At 41.1% G+C, this 9,326-nt stretch overlaps 1 pseudogene; it reads left to right on the top strand.

The window, feature by feature from the left end:
* The first annotated feature begins 239 nt into the window (after positions 1–239).
* On the top strand, positions 240–9,111 carry LOC119529111 (annotated as a pseudogene).
* The last annotated feature ends 215 nt before the right edge of the window (positions 9,112–9,326 follow it).

Raw genomic sequence — 9,326 nt, 5'->3', positions numbered from 1 at the left:
GGGATTCCACGCGCCCTGGCAGCCGGAGCTCAGGGCCGCTCGCGCACACCAGGCCCCGCCCCGCGGCTGCTCTGTGCGCTGGGACCGCCGGAGTCAGGCGAACGCCGGGCGCCGCGGGCGCCGTTGACACTATGGACATATGTGCACGGATCCTGGAGAGGGAGCCGCATGACAGCGGAAGGTCTACCTGAAGCATCTTGGAGCAGACAGACATCCAAGCAGTTGAGGCTCTCGTGTGCATGAGCTCCTGGGGTCAGAGATCCCGGAAAGGTGACCTGTTAGAGGTAAGGCCCCTCGCACCTGTCTCTGACTTTGGGGATGTCACCAGCTCAGTGCATGTGGGCGCAGCCACACCCGAGCTACTAAAGGGCTTCCATTCTTTACCAACTCTGTGCATGACTCCTCCTCAGGGCCCTGACCTCCCGGCGCCTTCCACAGGAACACCTGTTCCTTCCCAGTACCTGATTCGTGCCGCCCGCTGCCGTGGCCGCCGGAGCGCTGAGCCGCGAGGCCGAGCTGTCCAGAGCCGAGCTGATGAGTGTGATCCGCCACACGCGCAGCCTCGCGACGAGAGAGAGAGAAGCACAGTTCCTGGGGAGTTTCATCACTTCCTGGAAAAAAGTCATGGGCCAGTAAGACAGTGGATCCCTTTTTGTGGTTTCTAAGAGACGGTGATTGATCACTCCATCACAAAGTCTGGAGGGATGAGGTTTCTGTGCACACCATGAAGACTGGAAAAGGTCACGACGGATACATCATGGTGGTGGAGGTGTGGCTGATGGCAGTGTAAGTCAGATTTTCATTTTAAGTATAAGTGAAATCTATGATCCATATAATTTAAGAGATTTTACCAAATGACTGCTCTCAGGAAGGATGATCAAGATATTTCTATCCTTAATTATAGACTTTAATTTATCAGTAACAGGAAGGGATATTGTCTGAGACCTGTAATGTCAGTATCTGATCACAAAGAAACAACAAGGGCTAGAACTATATCAGTGCAGAATCAGGATTTGAGGCTCTTTCAAAGTGGGAACTGTCAGAGGGAAATGGAATGCAAGTGCCAAATGTGAGAAGAGACCTGCGAGTCTGGACACTTACCCCTCAAATCCTTTCTGAACTTGGAAGTAGCATAGTGTGCTTGAAGGGGAGAGTTGAGTGGATAGGTGACAGATTTTTTATTATTTTGCCTCTCTCTGCTCCCTTTACTGATGTGAGAAGTGTAATAGTAGCACTTACCTTTTATCTGAGCTGGAAATTATTGATTTTTTTTTTTTGTTGTTGTTGTTTTGCCTTCCTGAGGATGACCCTGAGCACCACCTTTTATTAGTTTTCAGAATTTGTCATGTTGTGCTGCTGAGAGCTTACCCTCTCTATTGCACATTTTCTCTTCAATTAGTGTAATTATAATACTAACCTCTTATTTAATATTTTGTCAGAATTACTAACTTCATGCATTTAATTTACATGGAATTTTGACATAGGTATAATATGTCTTCAAGTAAGATATATTATGCCCTGATAACCTACTGAAGGGTTTGAATAATAGTTAACCTCCCTGTTCTAGTCTGCTAATGCTGCCAGAATGCAAAACACCAAAAATGGACTGGCTTTTATAAAGGGGGTTTATTTGGTTACACAGTTACAGTCTTAGGGCCATAAAATATCCAAGGTAACACATCAGCAATCAGATACCTTCACTGGAGGATGGCCAATGGCATCCAGAAAATCTCTGTTAGTTGGGAAGGCACATGGCTGGCATCTGCTCCAAGTTCTGATTTCAAAATGGCTTTCTCCCAGGACATTCCTCTCTAGGCTGCAGCTCCTCTTCAAAATGTCACTTTCAGTTGCTCTTGGGGCATTTGTCCTCTCTTAGCTTCTCCAGAGCAAGAGTCTGCTTTCAAAAGCCATCTCCAAAATGTCTCTGTAAGCTTCAGCTCCTCTCTCAGCTCCTGTGCATTCTTCCAAGTGTCCCTCTTGGCTGTAGCAAGCTCGCTCCTTCTGTCTGAGCTTATATAGTGCTCCAGTAATCAAGGCCCACGCCGAATGGGTGGGGCCACACCTCCATGGAAATGATCCCATCAGAGTCATCACCCACAGTTGGGTGGGTCACACTCAAAGGGTTCCAATCTAATCAGCACTAAAACATCTGCCCCACAAGATTGCATCAAAGAATATGGCTTTTTCTGGGGGACATAATATATTCAAACTGGTACACTCCCCTTCAGAAAATATTATTAAATTAGAAAAAGCCACGCAAATTGACAGAAACTGTAAGGAAGAATTGAGCTATCGATCCAATAGACCAATACAAGTAATGTCAATCTCCTGTAACATGTGAGAGGATTTGCTTACAAACTTCTTAAAACCATCCTTCTTTTTGAAGTCTTAAAGAATTACTACTACAGCAGCAAAATATATACAGGTTGATTTTTTAGTGATTGAGAATAAAATAACAATGAAGATTTACCTACATAAGTTGAAAATGGGAATTTGCTTTTCATTGAAATAAAAGCCACGAAAGAAGAGTAAGAAATTATGATGTGATTTACACCATTCAAAATCAGAAAATTCCATTAAATTGCTTCTAATATTCAGATTTAAGTTCCTTAAGCAATTTTTCTAAAACAAAATTAAATATGTAATTGGTTTATTGAGCTGTCTAAAGAGTATGCAGGCATTTAAATTCACTGCAAGACAAACTCCATTAGATTTCAAAATCTGAGAGTCATTTACAGAATGAGTTTTTATCCTTTGGTCTTGAGAGAATGGCAGTCCCACGCTCTCCAAGGGCTTGCACAGTGGCTCTGTTCTCTCCAAACACTGGGGTGATTGCTCCAACGTATCTGTGAACTGGGGACAAATCTTTGTTCTTAGCCCCACTCTCCTCAATCAGCAGGGAAGCATCTGGACTCTCTGACATCTCTGGGACACAGACTCTCCCCTGTGTGAACAGTGGGGTGGTGGCCAAGCTCTCCCCAAATCCCCAGGGAATGTGTTCCACCTGCTTCAGTCTCCAGGGACAGCTCATGCTCTCCACGTGCACGGTTGGGTCTGCTCTCCCGGCCTGAGGTTTCTTGACCCCAGACCTTAGCTTCCATGGCTCTGCCTTTGAAGATATTTTTTCCTTCAATTTGTCCCTTTTCTGTCCCTTTTAGTCCAGACTGGCAGTGGTTCTGTTTATACAGATCCCACAAAAAAACACTTTTTGGTTTAGCATGCAGTATACAGGAATCAGAACCATCAGACAATAAAACTCCCCACAAATCCTTTCTAGATAACTCTGTTTCCATGCTTAGCTCATCCTGACATGGCCGACTGGTTCCATGTTTTTTAAAACATGGGGCATTAGCCTCTGGGGTCTCACTTTCTGGAAGCTCAGAATTTTCAAGACCATCAATTTCCGGTTTCTTTGTACCCAAGAGTTAAATTCTCAGCTTATCCCTTTCCTTTCACATTTTACTATAAGCTGCAAGGAGATACCAGGCCACACTTTCCACATTTAATTTGGAAATCACTCCAGCAAAGTATCCCATCTAATTGTTTTTAAATTCTCCCTTCCATCTAACACCAATAGTCAATTTTGCAAAATTCTCTGCCCACTTTAATACAAGGATTGCCGTTTTTCCAGTTGGCTATGACACATCCATCATTTCTGTCCAAGTTCTCATAAAAAGAACTTTCAGCATCCCTATTTGTACCAACAGTATCTTCAAAGCAATCTAGGCTTTTTCTTTTAAGCATCTCACAGATCCTTCCAGCTTGTTCCCCTTACCGTTTTATAAAGCCTTTCCAGCATTTTTGTATTTGCAAATTGTAGCACCCCACGGTTCTGGTACCAAAATCTGTTCTGGTGGTTAAAGCTGCTGGAAAGCAATATACCGGAAATGGATTGGCTTTTACAGTGGGGGTTTATTAGTTCACAAATTCACAGTTCTAAGGCCATGAAAATGTTCACATTAAGATGTCAAGAGGCAGATGCCTGCTCTGAGGACACGCCAAGGGCATCAGGGTTCCTCTGTCCCATGGGATGGCGCACGGCAGTGTCTGCTGGGCCTCCTCCCGAGGTCTTGTTCAGAATGGCTCTCTGTCTCCAAAACGTCTCTGGCTGTTTCTCCCTTAGCCTCTCTGAGCTCTCTCCAAAATGCCCCTGCCATTGACCCTTGCCTAGAGGACACCAACAAGGGGATTGAGGCCCACTGTGACTGGGCAGGGTCACATCTCCAGGGAAACAGCCTGATTAAAAGGTCCCACCCACAATACGTCTGCACCCACCGGAATGGATGAAAAGGACATTGTGTTTTCCGGGGTACACAACAGTTCCAAACACGCAAACCAACTAGCAATTTAAACAGACATTAAACAATTATTTAATTTCAAAATACCAATTAATTGTTGGATTACTTCTTTTACAATGTGTTTGGGGAGTATACTCAGCAGACAGATTCAGGTCAGTGCCTTGACAGAATTGTACTCAGAAAGCAAAGGTGCAGAAGTCTCTACAAGGAGTATCATTCTGGAAGCAGGATCCAGGTCCTCAAACCCAGGTCTAAGGGCCTCTATGCCCCGTAAAACCCTTCCCAATCCACTTTTATCTTAGTGACCCATGCACCTGGTCACATGTCTGGACCTGGGACTGGAAACTTCTTCCTTTGAAGCTTTAAAGTGCTGAGGATCCTGGTCCCAGCAGGACAGAAGAAAACTCAGTTGCTGAGCCAGTAGACTAAAAGGGTCTAGTCACCACAAAATGCTCAGTTACCATCCTTACTTGTCCTGCCACAGCTCTGGGAATTCAGGAAGTCAGACCTCTTATTCTTTGTGGACACTGATGTCACATCTGGGTCACCAAATTTAAACCCTGCCTGATGCACATAATAGACAATCTATGACTCCAGGGTTTCAAAAGGAGAAAGAGTTTGTTTCTATGTAAAGCCAAGAGATCAGATGACGTATCATATTATCTGTCTCCCTGTGCCTAAGGAGTTTAGGGTTTTTATGGATTCAAATATGAGAGATTGAATTGTTACCATTACAAAAACAACTACAATTTACAAATGTAAAGGAGTGAAGCTAAGCTAGAACTACACTAGCCACTACAGTAACAAGTCAGTGGTTAGTTCTGGGCTGACTGAAGACCCTTCATGAACATTAGAGGGATGTCTTTGTGTTTATAAGATTCTGAAGTTGTAGAACAGGATGAGGTGGTGCAGGCAGGGCCAGGCATGAGGTTTTACAATTTTCAATTCAGTGTTTGTTTGTAATTTCAGGTACTTCTTTTTGCCTATTCTATAATATATTAGAATATAAGAAAAAGGCATTCATATAATGTTTCGATTGTAATTATTTGTTAAATCTTTTAAATTCAATTTTATTGAGATATATTCATATACCACACAATCATCCAAAGTGTAAAATCAGTTGTTCACTGTACCATTATATAGTTGTGCATTCATCACCACAATTAATTTTCAAACATTTAAATTATCACAAAAAAGAATAAGAATAAAAATTAAGTAAAAAAGAAGACCCCAAACATCCCACCTCCCCATCCCTCCCCATTATTCATTTACTTTTTCTCCCCATTTTTCTACTCATCTGCCATACGCAGGATAAAGGGAATGTGAGTCACAAGGTTTTCAGAATCACACAGTGACACAGTGTAATCTATATAGTTACAATCATCTTCAAGTTACACAGTCAAGGGTACTGTGTTGCAATTCAACAGTTTCAGATATTTCCTTCTAGCTATTCTAATACACTAAAAACTAAAAAGGGATGTTTATATAACACACAAGAATAACCTCCAGAATGTCTTCTCAGCTTCGTTTGAAATCTCTTAGTCACTAAAGCTTTATTTTGTTTCATTTCTCTTCCCCCTTTTGGTCAAGAAGGCTTTCTCAATCCTGTGATGCCAGGTCCAGGCTCATCCCTGGGAGTCATGTCCCACATTGCCAGGGAGATTTACACCCCTGGGAGTCATGTCCCACGTAGGGGGGAGGGCAGTGAGCATACCTGTAGAGTTGGCTTAGAGACATGCCACATCTGAGCAAAAAACTAGGTTCTCTGGGGGTGACGCAGGCAAAATTACAAGTAGGCTTAGCCTCAACTTTGTAGTAACAAGCTTCATAAGGGCAAGCCCCAAGATCGAAGGCTCAGCCTTCTAAATGGTTAGTCCCCAATGCTTGTGAAAACATTGGTAATTCCCCAGTGGGGAAGTTTACTATTTCCACATTTTTCCCCAGGCCATCAAGGGGGCTTTGCAAATACATTTTTATTCTCTGCCCAATTTACTCTGGGAAGGATGAGGGCTTCACACTAACATGTAAAATCCAACCAGATCTCACTCCCTATTCAAAGTTCCATGTAGTTATGGTGTTTGAATAAACTGACCATACGAGTTAGATTATATAGTGTACTACAGAAAATACAGATTTTGCACCAAATGAACATCTCTTCCTTTGGTCTCACACAGAAGTTGAAGTTTGTTTGTTTGTTTTTTTAATTAAGCTTTTTATTGTGAAATACTTTCAAACTTACAGGATAGTTACAAAAATAAGACAAACCCCATACAGAGAACTCCAACATACCCCCTCTCTACCCCCTGGATACCAACAATTTTAACAATTTCACTACTTTTGCCATATTTTCCTTTCTTTCTTTCTTTCTTTCTTTCTTTCTTTCTTTCTTTCTTTCTTTCTTTCTTTCTTTCTTTCTCTTTCTTTCTTTCTCTCACTTTCTCGCTTTCTTGCTTGCTTTCTTTCTTTTTATATCTATCTATCTATCTATCTATCTATCTATCTATCTATCTATCCATCTATCTAACCATTTTCTGAACATTTCAGTAGGTCATATACATCATGCTCCTTGAACACTGGTACATGAAATAATAAAATTTTCCGGAGAATTCAATAGTTTCTATTTCACTTTACAATTGATACTCAGAATAATATTTATTTTTCCTAGGCTATGATTTTTAAAGTGCTCTCAAGCACACTAAAATATAGTTTGCCATCTATCAAAATAAAGACCTTTTTACAGAAGAAACTTGGCAATGCAGCACAGATCATGTTTGCTTATTACACTAGATAAGCTGGTTTCCTCACTCTTTTAAAACTCTACGTCATCACCTCAGTGCTCAAGCTCCTGCCTAAAATGCCTTCTTCCTTCTCTCCTGTTCAATTTCTGCCCATCTTTATCTACCGGAGGCTCCTCCCTTCAGTGAAAGCTTCCACATAACCTCACCCTTCCTGTCCTGATGCCCTTGAGCCACACACCCTGACACTGACACTTGCTTACTCCACACTATACCATCCCTGTCTTCCCAGCTAGATTGTAAGCGCCCAGGTGACCACACCACAGACTTCTTCTCTCTAACTTGTAATTCCTAGCACCACTTTGGACACATGCAGAGGCTCAAGGAAAACTTTCTTTTACTCAAAATAAAAATAGCTTTATTTTTCTTATATTATAAAAATATTCCAAGCTTATTATGAAAACTCAAATAATATAGAAAAGTGCAAAGAGAAAAGTAAAATCTCAGGACTAAGAGAGCACCATTAATAATAGTTTGGTAAACCTCTTTCCAGGTATTTCTGGATGCATGTAAACTTACACAGACAAAAAGATATAAAATGTTATATAAATGATGTTAAACTATCATGCTGTTCTGCAACTTGCAACTATAAATGTAAAATTTCAGCATCTGCCTAGAATTTCATCACTTACTTGTTCATCATTGCTTTCTTTCTTTTTTTTTAAATGAGTACCTTTTTTTAATACAATTTTATTGAGATATATTCACATACCATGCAGTCATACAAATTGTACATTCAGTTCCTCACAGTACCATTATATAGCTGTGCATTCATCACCAAAATTAATTTTTGAACATTTTCATTACCACACACAGAAAAATAATACGAATAAAAATCAAAGTGAAAAAGAACAATTAAAATGAAAAAGAACACTGGGTGCCTTTATTTTGCCCCCATTTTTCTACTCATCCATCCATACACTGGACAAAGGGGAGTGTGGTCCATATGGCTTTCCCAATCACATCATCACCCCTCATAAGCTGCGTTGTTGTACAATCATCTTCAAGATTCAAGGGTTTTGGGTTGTAGTTTGATAGTTTCAGGTATTTACTGCTAGCTATTCCAATTCATTAGAACCTAAAAGGGTTGTCTAGAGAGAGGGCACGAGCTAGCCGAGTGGCCCTGCCGGGGGAGCTGGCATGCTGAGAAGAGGAGGTGGCAAGGATTGTATTGGCAGCAGTTGTGCCATGACCAGGAGGAGCTGGTCGCACCCAGAGGCTGGTCTGTGGCAGGCAGGGAACGATTTGAGAGAGAAGATCTAATCATCTGGAATTAGAGTTGGTACAGAAACTCCTTTTCAACTCTAAAAATATTGGAGGAAGATATGGAAGTGGCCATCAAGATGGTGGTTGTAGGGAATGGGGCAGCTGGAAAATCAAGTATGATTCGGTGATATTGCAAAGGCATTTTTACGAACGGCTACAAGAAAACCATTGGAGTTTATTTTTTGGAGCAACAAATCCAAGTAAATGATGAAGATGTCAGACTAATGTTATGGGATATGGCAGGTTAAGAGGAATTTGATGCAATAACAAAGGCCTACTATCGAGGAGCCCAGGCTTGTGTGCTTGTATTTTCTACCACTGAAAGGCAGTCTTTTGAAGCAATTCCCAGTTGGAGAGAGAAAGTAGTAGCTGAAGTTGGAGATATACCCACTGTCCTTGTACAAAACAAGATTAATCTTTTGGATGATTGTTGTATAAAGAATGAGGAAGCTGAGGCAAAAAGATTAAAGTTAAGATTCTACAGAACATCAGTGAAAGAGGATCTAAATGTAAATGAAGTTTTTAAATATTTGCCTGAAAAATATCTTCAAAAACTCAAACAACAAATAGCTGAGGACCCAGAATTAATGTGTTCAAGTAGTAACAAAATTGGTATCTTTAATACTTCTGGTGGAAGTCACTTGGGTCAGAATTCAAGTACACTTAATGGTGGGGATGTCATCAACCTTAGACCCAACAAACCAAGGACCAGAAAAAACAGAAATCCTTTTAGCAGCTGCAGCATACCCTAAACAGTTTTAGGGAGGAAAAAATTGAATAATATTGTGCAATTCAGTTAAGAAATGCATATAGCTATCATGGTATGTTACAAGTCTTTTAGCAGACTTTGCACTTAATGGCTCTCTGAAAGTCAACAGACTTAAATATTGCTCTGGCAATGTTTTTCTGAATGTCAAGTGAGACCTGTGGTGGGAAAAGTACCACCCTGTGGACTCGTTTTAATTTT

Source organism: Choloepus didactylus, chromosome 3 (genome assembly GCF_015220235.1).
Source record: "Choloepus didactylus isolate mChoDid1 chromosome 3, mChoDid1.pri, whole genome shotgun sequence".
Taxonomy (NCBI): domain Eukaryota; kingdom Metazoa; phylum Chordata; class Mammalia; order Pilosa; family Megalonychidae; genus Choloepus; species Choloepus didactylus.
Note: the sequence above shows the minus strand (reverse complement) of the source record. Positions and strands in the feature narration are given on the sequence as shown.